General features: G+C 31.8%; 1 protein-coding gene across 1 annotated transcript in view; it reads left to right on the top strand.

Moving 5' to 3' along the window:
* Positions 1-2,016: 2,016 nt before the first annotated feature.
* The window catches only part of LOC142333905 (uncharacterized), a 101,759-nt gene continuing 82,726 nt past the window's right edge, over positions 2,017-21,049 (top strand). Inside the window, exon 1 of the mRNA XM_075381501.1 lies at positions 2,017-2,452. The gene's annotated coding sequence lies outside the window, so the exon portion shown is untranslated. The remainder of the gene's footprint in view (positions 2,453-21,049) is intronic.

The following is a 21,049-nucleotide window of genomic DNA, read 5'->3' on the forward strand; positions in this document are numbered from 1 at the left end:
GGGGGGGGGTATGGTGTTTTTTGTCTTTAAAATTCCATTTTTTTCACTCCTTAAACCAACGGTTGGTGATATCAAACGACTTTACTTAGATAACTTTTATGCCCTTACCTAAAAAAATAATAGGAACTTTAAACGAATTCGATATTTTGCTTAATAAGAGAGTTATAGCGATATTTTGTTTTTTCGAAAAAGTCCCCGCCATTTCCACCCCGATGGTCCGATTTTGCCCATTAACCAACTCGATTAAGATTTTGGGTCGTTATATTTTATGTATCAATTTGAAAGTGATTGGCGCAAAATTACGGCAGTTATAATGTCCACAAGAAAGTGAAATATATATGTACATATATATATATATAAACTTTTGAACTGACGGTGGTTTTGGGATCTGGGATTACGAAACGCGAAAATATGTAGAAATTTTCCGGAAGTCGAGAATAATGGTACCCGTTACAATAGGCTTTCTTATGAAATCTACCTAAAACATTAGATCGTCCAAAAATATAATGAAATAAACTATTTTGTAATTTGGGGTTTTGCCCATTTACAACCCCTTAAAATTGGATAATTCATTCGGTTTGAAAAATAGATGTTTTACGTAAATATAAAAACAATAATTTATTTTTAATTATTAAAGATCTTTTACTGATGTTGAATAAAAGTCCATTTAAAACCAACACCTGGTTTTTTAAACATCGGACCTTTAATTATTAAATACCACGTCATTATTTTCAAGACATTTAAATATTAAATGATGCATTGATGTTAGTGTAAGCTTCCCTATCCTATTCGTATTGTACTATAATAAATATAATATTAGATTTAAACTTGTCATATTATAATTTATTATAAGCTTGTCATTACACCTGTGATATTCGTATTTTTTTTATAAATTTTGTTTTTATAAAATAGGCATTTTTAATATTATTACGTTATTACGTTCTAAAAAAATTAAATTTTTATCTCTTTAAATTTTAAATAGGAAGTGTAATAATATTTTTTATTACATCAGACCGGAACACTCGTTTATAATTCTGTTTTGTAATATGTCACATTAGAATATAAACAACAAATATATATATATATATATATAATATATAGGGTTGAATCGTGGTACTCGTTACAATAGGTAGCTTTTTTTTATGAAATCTATCTAATATAAACTGGATTAACCCAGTCTTCAGGTGACTGCAGCGACATCATCTATTTACCACCATCTATCACAGAAACTTTTTAATGTTTTAGGTTTCTAGTTTAAAATCGGGATACCAGTAAAGTTATATAAATAGTTTTAGTTAGGTTTGAGCGCGCGATTTGGGATTTCGTTATCGTCGGTTTTGAATTAATTGCACTAAATTTACTGTAATTGATTTATCAGTTAACGAATAATCTTATAGTTTTTATATTATAATCTAAAAATAAAAAAATAAATAAAGAAATTAAGTTCAGTTTTCGTCATTCTACGGAGCCTATTATAATTTTATTCAGTGTGCAGAATCCAGGGTAGCTGTTGGGAATGCGTAGTGCCCCGGGAGATGGATTTAAGGGGCATAGAATCTTAGTTTAAATATAAAAGGAAAGTTCTTCTTTTTTTAGCCGGTCTTGCTAACTAATTTAAAATTTGAATGTGTTTCGATTGCACATTATTTATTTAAAAATAAAAAGATTAATAATTATTTAAAACGTAAATCTTGTTTGGATATTAACACCGAGTACCGATACCAAAACGCAGGTTGACATCTCTTTTTAAACGGATCGATACAGAATTGGTTACATCGGCCAATAAGAGCAGAGTATTTCAGGGCGTGCGCGTTCGCTACTTATCTCATAAGCGTGCAAACGGCGATTGTCCGGAGAGAAGCTGAATTCAGATTTACGGACCGTTTAGCGTCTTTGTTTGTATCTGCGCAAGACGGACTAGTAAACGTGCAAGCGGAAAACGTCAGTAAAGCAGATAAGAACAGAGGGCGCTGGTGTACAGATTGGTTACAACGAAATCTGTCGGCAAAAACATTAATTCTCTACTTGTCGCATTTAGCGTGTAGTGTAATAATGTGGTGACAGTAAGTCGACTGTGAAGTGTAGTTAATTATTTATCTTACGTTACCGTATTCGTTGTACTTGTATTTCTTTGTATCGTTATAAATACGCTGTATATTAGGTTTTATAAGGAATTAATTTAATATCAGATTATTAACGTTTTAATATAATTTCCTATGACTGTTTACTTTCTGATATCGGTAGTTTATTTTATAAACTGACAGGACAATAATTTTACGTATATTCATTTTATCTAATATATCTAATAAAATGATTAACAAAACAGTGTCATGTAGTTTCCTATTGAAGTGACAATATGGCAATTTATTTAAAAGTAATTATAATACTTAATACAAAACTGCAAAACTATCGCTGATTTTATGAATGAGACGTAGTAAACTTCTTGTAAAAGGTAAGTTATTTAATTGCATATGTAGATTTTAGGAATTAACCTTTTTTTAAAATATAAACATCCAGGGTTAATTTAAGATAAATAAATTAATATTGTTAATTTTTTTAACATTATGGAAATTATTTTGAAAACGACCTGGAATACGTGTGTGTTGTTTGTTAGTAATAGCAAAATATGCAGTACGGAAAGATATAGATTTTTATTGGGAAGGATTAATTGTAACTTTTGTTGATAACCAACCAGATAAATCTTAATTATTATTTCAGTTAAAATATTAGCAATTTATTTAGTAACAACATTTTGTGCTCCTTTAATTCTGTTTTCTTATTTTGTATGTTGATGAAAGCATTTTTATTTTTTGTTAACGTAGTCGTAAAAATTAATCTGTAATCGACGTATTTAACTGAAAGATGTGATGTGGTTATTTGATATTTGTTATAAATAATACTTTTTTTGTATTATCTCCTCCCCCCATATTTTATACCATGTGCACATTTTTTTTAGCACTTCTGATATAACTTAAATTCATTTAAGTAGTGTGTATATTTTTTTCAAAGTGACTTGTAGAATTGAATTTTTTATCGGTAAATGTAAATATGTGGAAACCAAATTTTGCATGTCGCTGAATAGTTGAATTGGTTATAAAATTAGTAAAGAATGTAGGGAACACCAGGAACATCTAACTCCTTGGTACGATCTATGCTAATAATCCATAAATCTACTGATTTAATAATTAAATTATTCTGAAAGATTACTTAAAATTAAATAGGTTTTTCCATTAAATAGTATGAATCTGTGATTTAATGTACAATTTATGTTAGGTTGTTAAAGAAAGATAACAAAATTTTTAAGTTAGGCTAGTTTTTTTTTGTTAGGGTACTATTATAATTATCCATAATTTTTAACATTAGCAGGAGGAAAGACTTGATTATTGTAAAGGAAATTGATTTTAATGGTTATTACTTGAATTTTAAAATCTGTTATACCCCTCGGTTATTTGTTCCCTATCAATAATTATTAACAACTGCTTAAATTAGGTTGACATTACCTTCTGACATTAGAACTTACAAACATACTACAACCATTATTACATTTATTATTTGTGTTCGTAATGGAGTGAAAATTATTAATTCTCCATTAACAGTATTCCTTTTTCTTTCTTGTGACAAGTAATGTAACTAGATTTTGCATTAGGATAGCTCCTGACTTATAATTTAAAAATGTTTTCAGAATCAGTTGAAGATTGTATGTAAAAATCAACCAGTAGTATAAAATCTTTTGTCTAATACATATATATAGTTGTTTTTGTAATTTTAGTAGTCGGAGTGGCTTAATGTATAACTTGGGTTTAATTTCAAAATATTATAATTACTTTTGTTTTAATTTTTGATGTATTTAATGACATGTTGCAGTAGTAAATAATTCATGTTAGTACACATATTACACACAAAAAAAAAAAATCAGGTTGCTGTTTGATCAACAGTCTGAAAACAACACAAAGGGATTTGTATGATATCTCAACATACCCTGGATGATTGTGTGCCATCTATTTACTGGATATTCAAAATTTCCCTGCAGTCATCATCATGATCGTTATGGTAGACCATTTAGCTTGTTCCATTGTCATAGATTTGATCTTGGTTTTTCAGTTGTTCCCGCCATTTCTTACTCAGCCATCCTTCTATTACCAGTTGCTTTGTAGTCCCAGACAATCTGTTATTCTGGTCCCATCCATCCTATCTAAATTACTCATATATCTGAGTTATTTAGTAGAAAATGGTTAATGGATCATCTCTCTGATGATCCTGCTTATCCTGTAAAAAGTATAGGTAATTTTTTTTTATTAGTTACTGCTTTGCTTGATATTTTCATTCTGGATTAACTTTTTTTTCTTATAAAATTTTATACAACAATTTCTGATTGTGGATTATTGATGCCATTTAATTTTGGTTAAAATTGGTCAAGGAAGTAAAGTACTAATCTGTTGGGGGCAAAACCCTTGGTACCCAGACTTGCCGGCCAGGATTTTTTCTTCTTAGTTTTTTTTTAAATTGCCTTGTACATAATTTTTCTTTTTGTAAATAAATAAAGTACTGTAGACTTTTATTACAGTACAATAACTCCTCAATTTATTACGCAGAGGTTACAATCAATAACACGTCACATGAATTTAGACAGTAGCAAAGTATCAAGTTTTGAGTTACCTTTTAACTAAAAAATTGTCGTTATAATGTAATATTACATATATGAATTTACTTTATAGTCATCCTTTAATTTAAAATGATAAGTTTAATTTAAATTCAAAAATATATTTCATTTACATTTCTAAAATTCTAAAAAAGAAAAAAAATCATTTTTTGTTTATTATATTAAAAACAAAACAAGCAAATTAAATTAAATTTCTGGACTTTTCGGTCTTAAAATGAAATGATTGACTCAGCCATTTAAAAACTTTGAAATCAGTTGTTTACGTAAAATAGTTTTTATTTGTTTTATTATCATTTCTATTATGATGTTCTCCATCTGTCGATCCTAAACATCGTTAATAATTCATTTTATATTTCAATTGGAATAACGTTCTTCTGGTAACTGTCTTCTACTTCTTAGTGCTGTTTCAATGTATACAAAGTTTTTTTTTTCTTTAACAATCATACATTAGTTGTTTTGTACTGTAAAGATGTAATATTTTAAACTGCAGTTCATCCATTGAATGTATTACTACTACTAAATACATCTATCAGTTCTACTACTAAATTATTCTACTCTCTCTTTAATATTAATCCTTTTTATTAATTATTTTTCATATCGTTAAGCAGTATTTATTAACATGAAAATTAAATTTATTTTATGAAAAATTTTACTGTTTGATCAGTTGTATTGTGCTTATAATATTTAGTAAAAAAATCTTTTTATAACACCCTTCGGATCATTTACAAGCAGATATTTTCTTTGCATATCAAATATTCATACCCTAATTACTTGATTAAAAAAAGAAAAAAAAAGGTAAATTAAGACCATACAGTTCTCAAAGGTTTGTTCAGTTAAAATTGCTAGGAAGATATCAGTAGATGCTAATTTAGACTTTAAGGCGTCAGAATGAACTAGGTAAGTTTCACATCATTTTTTTATTTAACTTTATTAGAGATAATAACATCCTTATTTCAATAAAGCAGGATTCTCTTTAAGAATAGAAAACAGAAAAATCAACATCCTCATCCGATGTAAATAGGTGATCTCTGTGGTGGAGCGGTAGCATCTCTGGGGCTCCAGGTTTGAATCTCACTCTGGCATGACATTTTTCATACACTACAAAATTCCATTTCCATATTCCCATGTACAAATTTCAAAATCTTTTCTGGTGATTTAATGATTTAATCATTATTACAAACAAATATATATATATATATTTATTGTTAAAATGTAAATAGCATTCACTTGATGGAAAATTAAAAGTTTTAGACTTGTTTTAAAATCTTTAACCTTTATCAGTTGACTGTTTTATTGTTTGAAAATTAATAATCATTTAGGTACATTTCATTATAGTGTTGCATGAGAATGGGTAGATTAGAAATATCTACACTTCAATGTAGAATATAATTTACATCATATGGAGATATTGAATTTTTGCTTTCTACATCTAAAGAGAATCGTTATTCATTAAAATAAAGATATTGTTTTCTTTTGGAGTTAAGACGATTGATGTGAAACTTATATCTTAAGACTTGATTTGCTGATTTTTATGATGACTTCAGAATATAAGTCATTGATATTAAAGTTTGATTATAGTCGGTCAAAGGAACGGGGACATTTTGTTACCGCTGGTCATACATTTCATAATTTTAGACTTGAGTCATTTTTTTATGCAGTTCTGTACTTGCATACGTTCCACTTAATTCTCCTAAGTAGTAGTTATCAAGTGTGAGGCCCTCAGTAGCTGGAGTTGCAAGCTAAGAAAATTATGCAACAACTCTTTACCAGAATTATTTAATTTGACAATCGATAAATAATTTTAGTTACAATAAATAATAAAGCGGAATTAAAGCGCGCTGCTAGTAGTAAAATGATTAGCCTCATTACATTTTTTATGTAATGTATATTTCAAAATTTTTAAGTGAAAAATATTAAAATCTGTGTTGCAAAATTCTTCTCCTGTTTTATTTTTGTGTGCGCGCGCATTAGTATTTTATTTATCGGTACCGGACAAGACGGTTCCAACTGTTCCAATCAGAGGTAATCCCGCTGTGGATTGATCATCCCTTTTCAATTCCCTCCCCTTTCTGTATATTTTATTCCCTCTTCCTTCGACGGGTACCATGGGAGTTAAGTCGGCCACTGCCTCGGTTTCATCTGCAGGATCATGTTGACATTTTCTAGCAGCCGGTAAGGCAGCTATTTTTTTATTGGAGCTCAGTAGGGTAGTTGACCCTCTGTGCCTCTGGGATTTTGTTTCCTATATACGTCTGCATCTATCTTGTTTTTTATCTGGCAATAGCTGAGGCGCTTACTGAATGAAGCCTTGCTTCATATTTCTTATGAAATTTAATCTGATTTACAGCATCTGTTGGCTTTATATTATGAGAATGATTTTATCCGATCATAAATTCACCGAGATAGCTTTTATATTAGGTATATTAGATTTTTGAAAAGTTATTTGATGAATAAGGAATTGTCAAGGAAGTTATATCATATATTGTCTTTAATTAAACATTTTGCTCAAGCGTGTTTTTTTCTTAACTTATCAGAAAATAATAACATTAAATAGTTTTTGTAAAAAAAAACTTTGTAAAGCACACCCTAGAAATATTCACAAGTTTTGACGATTTCATCCTTTTTGACTTTCGATATAATATCTTTTATTATGTTTTTCTCAAAGGCATTATCAGGGCGGGAATAATTTTTTCAAGCGCCATAGACTGTTATCGGTGATTAGCTGCTAAAATATTATAATAATTTGTGGTTTAAACTAAATTCAATTCTTAATTTAAGTTTGGATATCAGAGAACCGGTACATTAAACTTTGGCCGTAGGTATGTTACCTTACATCACATTATTCGGTTTCTAGGATAATTATTACCAAGATTTTACAGATATTGCAGAACTGTTAGGTTGTGTGAGATGCGGTTTACTGTCTTTTCTACTACCCAAAGATTTCTAGGATTTTGATAAACCAATGGAAACAAAATGTAAATTTTTAATTTGTTTTTCACGATATTGTTTCGTTCCTAGTTGAGCCAGCTTATGCTGTGCTCTGGTGTCCACTAGCACCGGCTTGTGAGTCAAGCTGTTATATTCATTCCAGTCGAGAATCCCGCCGGGTGCGGTCATGTAATTCGTCTAATGTGACATTCAAGTACCGGATCCCGCTTGGAGCAATCGTGTAACACCTAGTCTAAGATGACTAGTGGGATTTAGCATTTTACAGTGTAATGTGTCTCACGTAATTTATTAATTGTATTCGTTTATTTCCGTCTAATGCGGTTAATTATTCATATATCTAATGTGACTTATATTATATTTTAAAGGCGTCTAATGTGACATTAAATTTAACTATTCAATGGAATGCAAAGTTGGCAGGAGTTTATTACTCCCTACTTTATCGCAGAACCTGGACAGAGTCCCTTGCTGCTGGATAAACTATTCAAGAAGAAAATGGTTTTAGTTCATTTCATCATTTCAACCAAATACAGTCCGTACTAGCCCTAAAAACTTAACAGATTTTAAAAATTTAGTTTATAATGTCAGCTATACTTTTTTTGTTGTGGTTTTTATCAAATGGATTCATAGTTTACGGTATTTTTTCTTCAATGACCGTATCAAATACATTAGTTTTAATATTAAAAAGATTAAACATTAAAACTGCAGAAAATATTGCTTTTTCCCTCGACTTAAAATTAATTAAATTTACTCTTTTAAGTCAATTTGACTTGAAAGTGCGATGAAGTTATAACTTAAAAATGCATCATAGTTTTTAAAAAAAAATTTAATTGTAATTTTTAACGGTTTTAATATATAAAAACCGTGTATTTGATATAGTTGCAAATATATAATAATACATGTACTATGAAGTCCCTTTAACAAAATAGTATTGAAAAATAAATGTGTATATATATATATATATATATATATATATATATATATATATATAAAGTAACATTGTTATTCTGTAAATAAAAATTAGCATTAATTTCCTATCTTCTCTCTATATTACTGGATTACTTAACAGTATGATTCAAACTGCTTTTTTTCAATTTTGGGGTCTAGTGTCAGTATGATTTTCACATACCGCCAGATATTAAATGGGGGGGGGGGGTTTATTAAATATTAAAAAGGAATTACATTCCCGGCGATTATACCTAGAACAACCATAATAAAGGGGAAAGTTTGGTGATCACATCAAAATTGGGGTAAATCTTTACATTTTAGAGTCCAAGTCTAAGTAGTTCATCTAGATAAAAACCCCCATGTATGTGCATGTGTGAGTCGCACTGCTTTTGGCCTTATATCTCAGAATTAACCAAACCGATTTTCAAATTTGGCTCCCATGAGGCATTGATAATGATAAAAAAAAGAAATCAACCCTTACCTTTTTAAAATTGAAATATTATTTTTTTTCACTCCATCTCCCTTCGGTTTAAATATTTTTCAAAAATCTTTTCACTTTATACATGGAGATATTGAGAAATGTATAGGATTTTTCTTTTTTTTAAATTTTAGGCTCCAGACCTAAAATGTAGAAAAGTTTTTTGAAAATGTTAATTTTCATAATCTTTATTGAAAGGGGTTAGTTGTAGAGAAAATTTTACTTAAGTAGATTTGTTAAGCATAACCTCTTCATATTTTTATGTAAATATATAAAACCTGAAAAAAAGCAAATATAAATAGCTTATGAATGTTTTTAAAAAAAATGTTATGTAACATTTATTTCTCATCTCCAAAAGATATAATATATATTAATTTGTGGCTTTAACTCTTTTAATTTTATTATTATTTATTTAATTTTTTTTTTTGTATTTTCCTGCAACACTTAAAGGTACACTATTTATTAATTACAGTAGTTTTGGCACTTATATTATATTCTGGACCCAAATTGTGAAGCAAATATTTTTATTGTTATTTTAAAAGTAATACTATACTTTTTCAGTATTTTTAAACAATTTCCTTTTAAATTAATTTTTTTTTTGTTAGGAATCGCTTCTTAATAAATAAAATTTTTCCCCACAAAGTAAGAAAACCCTAAAAAAATTATTTGAAATTTGAGAATTTTGATGGTGAAATCTTTTTGGTAATAATCGTAATGGATAAAAAAACTTGATTCTTTGGTTTACAAATTTAAAAAATTCAGAAAAATCTTCTTTTTTTTTAAATTTTTCGATCTCTACGTTTATAAAACTAATTCGGTGAATAGTTATTAAAAATAGTTTCTTAATACGGAAAAATTGAGCAAAAAACATAAAATGATTTTTTAAGGCTATTTTATTTTACTATTTTTTTTTTTTTTTATAAATTGTAGAATTTTTTACGTTTTTACAATCTATTTTTTAACTGGCCGCAGCCGAGGAAGTTGTGCAATATTTTGCCAGCTTTTTTTTAAAACTTTTGTCGATTATTATGAGGAGGAAAACGTACTAAACAATTTCTAATCGCTTAGTAATGACCTTCGTGGCGGGACTGGTTGCCACTTGTTTTTCATTCACAAGGTCCTAATTTCAAATTTCGGTCAGACTTTGTATTTATCGTACGTTACAAAATTCGTTATATAAAGTAATTGTAATTTGGTCAAAGCCCATTGTCGCTTTGAAAATAAATAAAATTACTCTATCGTAGAATTTTTTATAGGGTTCTGGTATTTAATTAATAATGACGTGTCTATCGAATAAATCTAAGTTGGCGTAATTACATAGATTATGTAATTTTCCGATATATTACAAGCAATTCCTCGCGTACAGTATCATAATTCATTAAAACATAACCTTCATCGCAAAAAAAAGACGGTAACAAAAACATTTTTAATTTTACTACAGTTAAATCTGGATACAGACAGTCTCCCGCAACGGATCCTCATACAGAATTATTCTAATCGTTTCATATAACTTAAACAAACGTGCTGCACAAATTAAAAAAACCATTTCATTTTCGTACATATTTTAGATAAAATATTTTTAGCTGAAGCCCATCGGTAAGACAAACACTAAAAGTTGGAATAATGGTTTACAATAAAACTTTTTAAAAGAATCACGCTTCAATATTCATACAGAACCGTTAAAACAAAATAGAAACTCAGATAAAAGATTAATATTAAGCTAATTTCATCTATCTAGTACGTCTGTAAAGTTGATTTCACAAAATTTAAGTAGTTTTACGTAACCCACCGGGTTGGTCTAGTGGTTAACGCGTCTTCCCAAATCAGCTGATTTGGAAGCCGAGAGTTACAGCGTTCAAGTCCTAGTAAAGCTAGTTATTTTTACACGGATTTGAATACTAGATCTTGGATACGGGTGTTCTTTGGTGGTTGGGTTTAAATTAACCACACATGTCAGGAACGGTCGAACTGAGAATGTACAAGACTACACTTCATTTACACTCATATATATCATCCTCATTCATCCTCTGAAGAATTATCTAAACAGTAGTTACCGGAGGCTAAACAGGAAAAATAAAGAAAGTAGTTTTACGTAGGACAAACAGGACGTATTTTTATTAAATTATGAAGAACTCGTAAAAGCACATGATTGCGTCTTTCAATTTGGTAGGAAATATTCATAAATATTAACTGAAAACGTTTAAATCTTACACCAAAAATAACAATAAACAGAAATTAGTTACTAGCGGTTTGAAATACTTATTTTTATTATTATTTTAATACGGTTTAAATTGATATAGAATCTTTGAATACATCGTCGACAAACATAGATTTTTCTTCAATATCTGTGCCTCATTTAATAATACATGCACCTACCGGCATGTTTTTGAAGAAGCTTAATTTTATAGCGAAAGCTAACGTAGAATCCGCTAATTTTTATAACTTTCGCCCTAAAGAAGATAAACTTTTGTAACTTTAGAAATGGCTTAATGTTTTTTTTTAATAAGACTCATTGCGGATACCAAGGTCTATATAATTTTTTTACGTATATAAAATTTGACTTACGTGGATCTACGAAGTTGATTTCACAAACTGTAATTTATTTTGCATAGAAGAGCAGGCCGTAACCTTTTTTTATAACGTACGAAGAAATCGTGAAAGCACTTATAGGTTCAAGACATTCGGGTTTACCTACTTTGTCTTATTTTTGAGTATATGAAAAGGTTTTTTTTTCGTTGTAAAGCCCTATAGTTGTAACATACGCTTTCTCCATTTCCCGGTCTCTTGTAAAACACCATTTTTTGTAAATCTGTTTTTTGTCGGGTCATTTCTTCTAAATTTTTTGATTTTTCAAAAGTTTGAATTTAACGAAATCTGTGCATTTTTTAATATTTGTCGTGAATTTATTTTTTTTTCTTTAAAATATTTGTAATCCAGTTTTTCGCCTATATTTTTGAGAAAATTAATTTGATTTTCTGTCGATTTTATGTTTTGGGTTTAACTGGTAAATCAACCGACGAAACCCAAACGGTTTATTTTGGTCCTTCTTTGTTTTCGTTCTTAGAATTACGGGACAGTTGTTTAATTTATATAGTTGAAGATTCCAAGATGTAATTATTTTTTCTAAAACCGTGTTGAAAAGAATCGATTTCTCCTCGTATGATCAGAAATGATTTGGATATTTATCGAATAAGTATCGAAAAAAGTTCTTTAAATTAATTTTGACGGTTTTAGGATCGTTTCGAATTCTAGGATATTTATTTAAAGCTCTTCTGTGTTAAAAGCCCGAAATTATTTTGTTACTACCTAACTGTTATTGAATTTATTTTAGATTTAATATTTTGTTTTCCCTTCTAGATAGAGCTATAGCTCCAGAAAGGAAACTATTGTAATCGGTCCGATTTGGACAAATGCGGTTTTCACACCTAAGGAACACAAAAAACCGGATGGAAATTTCCGGAATGTTAATGTTCGTATGTACCTTGTGTGTTCGGTGTCGGCCTCTAAATCACCTTATATCTCCAGAACTGCTGGACTGATTTTCCCCAAACTTGATCGGGTTACTTATATATATATATATATATACACACGTGGCATCGACGCTATTCAATTTTCTACTTACAATGTCAAGGGGGTGAGGCTGTAGAGCAAGGTCACCCGCAGTATGTTGGGATTTCGCCTAATAAAGGTCATATTTTTCTTTGGCGCATTTATAAAAATGAAAAAAAACAGTTTTCGCAAATTCGCACCCCATCCCAAAATAATTCGTTGTCGTCTGCTAAGTTGTGAAGTAACAGGTAAGCGGTATAATTAAATAAAGTGTAAAAAAGTAACACGGTCTGGCCGGGTCTCAAACTCGAGCGCCCAGTCGACTCGGTATCTGGTCCGTTAAGCCTCGTGGATATACTGGGCTACCGACCGTACAAGCGAAATTTGTTCTTTGTAAGTTTTGAAATAACATTCGTTGAGTTAGTAGCGACCGTCGCCGCTAGTCCGCCACACCCGCCCGAATTAAATACGGTATGCGCGCGCGCGGTTTAGTTATAGTAATTGAATTAAATAAAAAAAAGATATATATCAAAATGAAATGTGTTAATTTAAGTTGTGTCTCTATGTGTGTTAGCAGTGCATCAGAAACAACTATGTTGACAGCTTTTTTTTTTACACGAAAACGCCAACTTAAGACCGCACAAATATCACTTCTTTCTAACTTTTCTGTTCTTCTTCCATAAGTTTCTGATCTTTTCGGCACGGCTTCGTTTTTTTCTTATTTTCTTCCTGTCTGTTTTTTTTGTTGTACAGAATTTTGAAGTGCAAAATTTTTTACGGTAAACTTTTCTTCGGAAGTCATCTCTATCGTAACAGTCCTCTTTTTTGAAACCTATTCTTTAGAGGTCCTCTTCCATCCGTTTTTGGTAATTCGATTTGCTTTTCTTGTTCCGCACGGTTCATCAAAATTTGTTTACGTAATCTTTCGGGTTCATCCTGATCGTACGCTCCTAGAAATTTAGTTTTCTTTTCCTTACTACCGCTGTTTGTAGATATTCTTGATTTTTGTAATCGTCTTGTTAGATTTAGGTTTGTATCATTCCTCTGTTACCTCTAGGCAGGATTTTCCTTGCAAAGCTTATTTCGCTCTCAAACGATTTTTCGACGTCGATTAGGTGTAATGTTTCTGTTCCAAATAAGTTTACCGGTCGTACTACACTCTGAAAAAATCTTATTACAGATTTCTTTAGTGATAAATCTAAGCTTCTTCGATTTTTATATTCCTTTTTCGATAAACGATTTATCTATTCCTGTTCCGTTTATAAGTAGATCTAATTATACTTACAATATTTTTATGCCGATTTTCCCTTAGCCTTTTAAAGGCAGTTGATTTTATACGGATTTGAATGCTAGACTGTGGATACCGGTGTTCTTTGTCGGTTGGGTTTCGATTAACCGCACGTCTTACTAGTAGTCGACCCGAATTTTTTCCAGACTACACGTTTACCTGTACGTTTACACTTACATTGCGCTATATCCACAGGCCTTGCAAGCCGGTAGCAGTAACTGAATCTTCCTATTTACATTCCCACACAACACCGGTATCCACAGTCTAGCGTTTAAATCCATATAAAAGCAGAACTGCGTTTACAAGGAGTCGAACCTTAGAACTCTCAACTTCGAAAATCAGCCGATTTTGCTATTACGAGTTTAATCCGTAGACTAACCCGGCACGTTATATATATACTTTACAAATTGAATATTTGTTCTTCTTACGATCTATATTCGATTAATGCGTATAATTTATACAAGTAACTACGGTTATTGAGGATGTGGGATGTAAGAAATGCGTGGAAATTAAAACGTAAGAATAGTACAGACATTAACAGAAAAAAAAATGAATACAATAATAAAAAATAATACTTTTTTTAGGTATCGAATGCAGATTTTTTAATTTTACTTTGAATCGTATAAAAATTTAAATTGAAGTTCACATTGACTGGAGAGAGTTTTAGTTGAAGGAGGCGAAATTATAAAAGGGGCGTGGGATTCAGCGAGATGAAGAGTTGAAACGAAGGGGAAACGGATAAGGGGGATTTGAGTGAGTGGCGATGTGTTCTTTCTTCAAGATGGTCCCAGGGGTTTGTAGAGGTTTAGGGGTTGAACCCCTTAAAAACGGCTGTTTACACTCAATCTTTCTCTCGCTGTATTTTAGTGTGCCACCCTATCTTTATTTCGGTTGTTGACGCTGTCGTTTTCCCCTTCTTTATCTAATTTCAGGTACATTATTAATATCTTATAACATTCCTTCTTGTCGTAAACTACTGTTTTCTACCTTTGTTAAACGTCTTATTTATTTATTTGTTCCCCGATCGATACTTAAACTAACAGATGTTTTCGTTTTATTGTTCCTTATTCTTGTTAATCCGGTAAAAAAACTAGCGGGGATAAAAGTAAAACTATATTCGGATTGTTTTTTCTTACTATACGCTAAAGTCAAGTCGCAAACCGGCGGTTTGAAGGACGAAATTCGATTATATAAATCTGACGACAATTGTATTATAAGATACCGTAATAAATTGACTGTGTGTACTAAGAAATACGGTGTGGAAATTTTGCAGGATATGAAAAATTACAAATTTCCTGTACGGCGAGATTTATACACAGGATCTCTTCTATTATTATTATTATTATTTTTGAAGTCATCGGAAGAAGAGGAGGAAGAAGAAGAAGAAGAAGAAGAAGGAAGACCCACTACTCGTCCCAACATCACGGACAGGAGTCTAGAACAAAGCCCGGCAGAGATGCGTCCTGAAAGGCGGCCGTAACAGAAGTGGATGAAGTGCTTCTACACAACCCCTCCTTTAAAACTTACATATAAATTAACTTAAATCAGCGTACAGGAACCAAATCATGTACAGGAACCAAACAGCAACAATAACAATTGAAGAACATAAGAAAGAAGCCCTAATAAGAAAGGGAGTCCGACAAGGATGTTCCCTATCTCCGTTACTTTTTAATCTTTACATGGAACTAGCAGTTAATGATGTTAAAGAACAATTTAGATTCGGAGTAACAGTACAAGGTGAAAAGATAAAGATGCTACGATTTGCTGATGATATAGTAATTCTAGCTGAGAGTAAAAAGGATTTAGAAGAAACAACGAACGGCATAGATGAAGTCCTACGCAAGAACTATCGCGTGAAAATAAACAAGAACAAAACAAAAGTAATGAAATGTAGTAGAAATAACAAAGATGGACCGCTGAATGTGAAAATAGGAGGAGAAAAGATTATGGAGGTAGAAGAATTTTGTTATTTGGGAAGTAAAATTACTAAAGATGGACGAAGCAGGAGCGATATAAAATGCCGAATAGCACAAGCTAAACGGGCTTTCAGTAAGAAATATAATTTGTTTACATCAAAAATTAATTTAAATGTCAGGAAAAGATTTTTGAAAGTGTATGTTTGGAGCGTCGCTTTATATGTAAGTGAAACTTGGACGATCGGAGTATCTGAGAAGAAAAGATTAGAAGCTTTTGAAATGCGGTGCTATAGGAGAATGTTAAAAATCAGACGGGTGGATAAAGCGACAAATGAAGAGGTATTGCGGCAAATAGATGAAGAAAGAAGCATTTGGAAAAATATAGTTAAAAGAAGAGACAGACTTATAGGCCAATACTAAGGCATCCTGGAATAGTCGCTGTAATATTGGAAGGACAGGTAGAAGGGAAAAATTGTGTATGCAGGCCACGTTTGGAGTATGTAAAACAAATTGTTGGGGATGTAGGATGTAGAGGGTATACTGAAATGAAACGACTAGCACTAGATAGGGAATCTGGGAGAGCTGCATCAAACCAGTCAAATGACTGAAGACAAAAAAAAAATCAGCGATTGCGACTCCTCCGGAGAAGGGGGCGCATTGCTCCCTCCATATAGTTAGTGTCCCGTTGTGGCGTATTCCTGCTAACCTATGAAGCGTTAGCACCGAAAGGACTTCAGTGGACGGTCTGAAGGGGAATTACGTCGGGAGGACAGGTTTCATAAGCCTAGCCTTCCGCGGTCAACCCATCGGGTCGGTCTAGTGGTTAACGCGTCTTTCCAAATCAGCTGATTTGGAAAGTCGAGAGTTCCAGCGTTCAAGTCCTAGTAAAGCCGGTTATTTTTACACGGATTTGAATACTAGATCGTGGATAACTGTGTTCTTTGGCGGTCGGGTTTCAATTAACCACACATCTCAGGAACGGTCGAACCGAGAATGTACAAGAGTACACTTCATTTACACTCATACATATCATCCTCTGAAGAATTATCTAAACGGTAGTTACCGGAGGCTAAACAGGAAAAAAGAGAGCCTTCCGCGGTCTGCCCATAAAATGGGTTTGATAACGCCGGTTTAACAACGGATTGGAATGCAATTAAATCCGTCCTTAAAACACAAAATACTAAATAAGACAAAACTTGGACCCGTCATTTAAAATAAACCTTTTAAAAACACGCCCGATTGAATCTTCCAGCAGCAAGGGACTCTGTCCAGGTTCTGCGATCCGTAGGAAGAATCTATAAACTCCCGCCAACTTTGCATTCCATTCCGTATTTTCGAAAAATTCATTTTGTGGATTACATGCAGAGCGAGCCAAAAGATATGCAACCCGATAATTAATATTCTTAAAAAATCTTTATCGAAATAATATACTCTATTCTATTTTATAAGTGAACAAAAATAATTTATATTATTTACTTTTCTCATAATAGATGCTGTAAATGTCCTCCATCTGCTGCTACGTATGCCTCGGTTACTACTTTTCAGATGGTGTTGCACTTGTGCGGGATATTTCGTTTTCGATGTTATGCTCGGAAGGGAGTTAAATCTAGCGATCTAGGCGGCCACAGTCTACGAGAAAAGATGCGTTCCCCCAAAGAAATCGCGCAACATTATAGTAGTACGATGCGCCGTTGCACCGTCTTGTTGCAGCGTGAATCGCATGGTGAAATCCTGATAAACTTCAGCCGTTATCGTTTTCGTGAAAAATGTTGAACCTACAATTCTTCTGTGAATGTAGCGGGGTCTCGTGGAAAACGTGAGGGTTTTCTGAAGGTCAGTATCTGTCGTTCTGACTGTTTACGTAGCCGCGTAGGTGAAACCTGCTTCATTCTTTGTGTCTATTCAGAGCAATAGTACGGTCAGTATAGGACCCGAAACTTTGAGCGATCTAAGAATTTGGGTTTCAAAATATACGGCCTCCATCTTAAAAATATTAGTTACAATTAATTACATTTGAAAATGTATTTTGCCCGGTTCTTAGCGTAGGTTTTCATCGGTCACTAGGTGATCGTACTTCGTTTCTCATTTATTTAAAAAATGTTTAATTACTTTTGTGTTTTTTAGTTACGTAACCGGAGGCAGGTACAGCCAGTCGCGTCGAACATTAAGTCACAGTGACAACGGCTGTGTTAGTTGAGCCGACACGCCGCCGTATAAGTCACACTTCTTAATAAACTGAAATTAAAAAAAAATCGAAATTCAAAAAACCCCGAAAATGTTATAAATATTATTTATCTGAAGAGTATTTGCAAGCCCCGGTCTAGTGAATAACCCGGAAACGGGGAAAATTTGCAATCATTGTTCAAATTTGCAGCTCTGTTGCAGAGTGGTAGCATCTCGGGCCTTTCATCTGGAGGGTACCGGGTTCGAATCCTGGTCAGGCATAGCATTTTTCATAAGCTATAAAATTCAGTTTCCATATCCCATGCGCAAGGTTCAAGCTTATGTAGTGATGTCATGAGACAAAAAAATATTTACCTTTCTCACCCCTTTCAAGGTCAAATTTTGAAAAATCTAGAGACTTGTTTTATGATATTTACGTGAAAATTACACGCACCAAAAATCAAGTTGATATTCTCATTTATTACCGATAAGTTAAAAGAATAGTTAATTTCATTGTTACTCCATTTTAATCCTTTTAACTCAGAATTTAAAAAAATCCTTTCTTAGTGTGCACTTACATGGAAAACGTACACGTGTACAAAATTTCATAAATTTATCTTTAGTAGTATTTGCTGGGCATTGATTAATCATTCAGTCATAAGTCAGTCAGGACATGTTATAATAATATAATATATATCTTATATATATATAACATTGTATATATATGTTATACATATATATATAATTTTTAATTTAAAGAATTTATAAAACTATAAAATTGCTCAATCGATTGAGCTGAAATTTTGCATGGACATATATTTTATACCCAAGAGTAACATAGGACTATTACCGGTTACAAAATATTTCACCGCTTCAAGATGGTGGTCATTTAATGGCTTGCACCATCAACTGTTGATCAAATTGAATTCACAGATCACTTGCAGTATTTGATATTTAATTTTGTACAAAAAAGGTGTCGGTCTTTTTCGATATTTCTTTCAGTTATCGATAAAAGTAGATTTAAAGCTACAACCACGTACGGTGCAGCGGTTCAACTAATGGCGCCACTACTATTGTTACTGTGAATGCGAAGTGACTGCAACTGCCTCCAGTTACCTGAAGTCTCACGGTCACCTTCTTGTGGTGTTTGTCATTAAATACTAAGAACCGTGCAAAATATTTTTTTATGTGTACAAACAACGGGTAACCAGCTATAACTACTATTTTTAAGACAGCTGCCGGTTATTACGAAACCTGCATCGTTTCAGATTACTCAAGAGTTTTGAGCCGTATGATAACCAAACTGTAGCTCTGAGGAAATTACAATATACTGATATTTTTTATTAATCGAGCAGGTTTTAATTGTTATTTATTAGAATTCACAAGCACGAGGATAATGAACACAGTGGAGGTCCAGGGGACAGAGTCCCCTGGCTAGATGGGAAGGGCTAGCGAAGCGAGCTTTGATGGGCTAGTTAGTAAATAAGTGAAAAGGGGGCATGAAATTGTCAGTCTGTAACTTTCGCAATCTACATTAACAATTTCAACTACATCTCAGGTATTTTATCTACCGATTTGAACCACTAAGGTGTCATTTTGTTCACAATAAAATGCTTACTCATTTTGTATGATATAACATAATTCGGTAAAACTAATATTTGCTGAACTAATAACGGTTAAAAAAGTTTAATCTGTGCCATTTTGAAATTTTTTAATTTATTTATTTTGTAGATGTTGTTGGATAAAATTTCATTGCAATATCTCAGTGTGTTCTTATAATATAAATTTTTATTATAAAAACACAAAATTGCAAATAGAGGGAAAATTAAGCGAGATAGGGATTTTTCCAAATGAATTTTGTTGTTTACTTGAATAACCTAAATTAATATCTTAAGTTTAACCGACCCCTCCTGGGACATCCCATAAAATCTGTTACATTTCTCTTACGGTCATAAGAGAAAAGCAGTTTTTTTTCTCTATAGAAAGAATGTTTAAGTGCAATAAAAAATACAAACATGCCATGCTCTTTTCTCCCCCACTCTCTTTTTAGGCGTGAGAAGTGTGTCTAGATTTATATACACAATTTTTATAAGACGGCCAAAAAATGTATTTTTAATATAAATTTTTCCTTTTAATTTTTTTTCAGGTAAAACTTTTGGATCTTTCATAAAAAAAAATTTTCTATGTTGTATTAATATCAATTTTTGTACTTCAGATATTTTCAACTTATTTGAATCCATTTCTATTGATTAGCTTAATCGTGTGCATACTAGTAAGCACTTTAGAATTGGATTGATTTATTTCTATATGTTTACATAAATAGATACGTACTCAAATTCCTCTATGTATGCTTCATTTTTTACTAAATTGTGATTTTTTTTGTATTATTTATTCAATAAGTACCTTCATAGTATAGGGGCATGGTTTGGTATATTAATTGTACTGAATCATGTAGGGTGTATGTTGTTGCCTTTAGGGCTTGTAATCAAAAATGCCTGTTGTGGTTTATGGTGCAGAGTTGTTAGCTTATGGGGAGAGGGAGTTGTTTCAATGGTCGGTACGATATATACTTTTGTATATTATATCAAGTATTGAAGGAGGGTGGACGATTTTCATTTGACGTTTCTCATCTCTTTGAAACTGTATGTGTTTATTTATTAACCGATAGATATTCACAATATGTTTTTTTCTACTAATATTAAACAAATAGAAATGAATATAGCAATAAGACGACAATCCTTATGTCATATGTGTGTTGAAATAGTATATTTTTAAGTCGGTGGCTTTGCTTGTTCAAAGAACAAGGCAAATAAGTCCTTAAATAAGAAATATTGAGCGCTGCAAAATAAAAACTATATTTGTTTTTGAAACCCTGGCGTTCTTTTTCAGACTTCCAGTATATCTAACAATACCCACCGGGTTGGTCTAGTGGTTAACGCGTCTTCCCAAATCAGCTGATTTGAAAGTCAAGAGTTACAGCATTCAAGTCCTAGTAAAGCCAGATATTTTTACATGGATTTGAATACTAGATCGTGGATACCGGTGTTCTTTGGTGGTTGGGTTTCAATTAACCACACATCTCAGGAATGGTCGAACTGAGA

This window comes from Lycorma delicatula, chromosome 13, assembly GCF_047948215.1.
Source record: "Lycorma delicatula isolate Av1 chromosome 13, ASM4794821v1, whole genome shotgun sequence".
Lineage (NCBI taxonomy): Eukaryota > Metazoa > Arthropoda > Insecta > Hemiptera > Fulgoridae > Lycorma > Lycorma delicatula.